Source organism: Pimephales promelas, chromosome 6, assembly GCF_988280905.1.
Source record: "Pimephales promelas chromosome 6, fPimPro1.hap1.1, whole genome shotgun sequence".
Classification (NCBI taxonomy): domain Eukaryota; kingdom Metazoa; phylum Chordata; class Actinopteri; order Cypriniformes; family Leuciscidae; genus Pimephales; species Pimephales promelas.
Window position 1 is genome coordinate 25,276,308 of NC_142774.1, and position 1,986 is coordinate 25,278,293.

Genomic DNA, 1,986 nt, shown 5'->3' on the forward strand with positions numbered 1-1,986 from the left:
TGTGTGTGTGTGTGTGTGAGAGAGAGTGGGAGATTATAGGATGAGCGGTCCATCGATGCCGCAGTGTTTGAGGTGAGGTGTGAGCATCCGCGAGCATCTGTTACCGTTCACTGTGTGACACAGCCGTGTCCTCCTAAAGAGGCGCTTAGGCGCTCAGACAGACTCACGCGCCATTGAGGTCTATTCAAATCCCAAGACGCTGTTTGTTTTATTGGATGTATTTATACACTACAGTGTATAATCATTTAAATGTATAAATTCCAATGGAACAATTACCAGTGGAACAAATTGAAATAACTGTTAGGAATCTCAATAAATTGATGAAATAAAAGTAATCGAGAACGACTAGGATTGGTCTAGCATCTACTACGGAGTGTAAAGTAACATATGCCACGTGACATCGCTGACAATAAGTTACTCAACATTTGTCTGGACAATAATTTCCCCTAATTAAAAATGCTCCTGAAAATTTGAGTAGCCATTTATTTTAAAGATATTGTTAAGAGTTCAAAAAATATATATTTTATTTTTGGACAAATTGGTCCTTGTCCAGTTAGAAATTACTTCCTCGTAATGAGCCCCGCCTATTTTCATACTGTTTTGGCTCTATCAGCCCTCGTCCCGTTTTGTCGATGTCTATGGGCGTGGGGCGGCGCTGCGGTGGAGTGAAAGGGTGGAGAGATGATGAGATGATATAATCCACCCATATAACCTGTGTCTGTCTGAGAACACTGTCCCCTCCTCCCACCCCACAGTGATTCATATGAGGACCAACTATATTTAGGACAAAATGAAATTAATAAATTAAATGTGTGGGATAAATGTTTAAATGTACATTAACAATAAATAATATACACATAAATGAATGGTCCAGTGGACAAATTGTGTTTTAAATATTCAGGTAATATCTGCAACTAAGGGCTGGAATCATTTTAACTTGTTTAATACTACATTTATTGATTCTTACACCAACAAAGTGAGTACAAATCCATTTGATTCCAATCTTTCTTAATTGACATCTATTAAAATCAGTCTATTGTATTCTATTTAGAAACAGCACTGTTCTTAAGTTTGGGATCACTAAATTGATCAGAAATCACAATAAAGAAATATATAAAGTTATAAACTAATACTTCTATTCAAAATGAATTTTTTGTAGAGCTATAGGGACATTGTCCCAGGCCTATGACAGACCGATAATCTATTCAGTGAGTAAATGGGACTCATTCATAAAAAACATTGTCACAGGCACATGCATTTGAACAACTCTTGAGAGACTTGATATACTTGTTGTGCATCAGGGTCACCCACTTCTCTCACAGGCCTGCTTGATGAAAATAGGGCTTTGCCATCACAGGTAACATTGTTAAAATATACAGATTTTAATAGAAGATGTTTTTTTTTTACATTATTACACATTTAAATTATTTTAACTTAGAATTTAAACTCTGCTACCTTGACCAGAAAAAAATACATTTCTTTCCAAAACACAAAATTATCTGATTCCAAATGTTTGAACTGTAGTGTACAAATAGAATATATTTAATCATATTATAGGATTTTCCTCCATTGTCCCACAATTGTCTTTGAAGAGTCATTGAGATGAATGAAAAGACTAAAAGATAACATTCTCCAGATTTCAGTGTGCAAACACACAATTGTTGTTTTTACTTCAGCTCTTTTTTTCTTCATTTTACCTTTGGCAAATTCCCATGAGATATTAAGTCTGTAAAGCTGCTTTGGAGAAAAAATATCTATTGTGATTTGTAATAAAATTAAATGCCTTCCTTTAGAATTTATAATTAATTGTTAAACAATTCCTCAGACACTTCAAATTAAATCAAGAATGACCCTGCACTTTATGGCATAATTATATTTATGGTTATTAGCAGTAGAAAAATCTTTATGAATCCTCAAATATGGCTGTATATGTAACAACACACCAATCAAATACTTGAATTAAAAACTAGGTTTAAGGCCAAAACA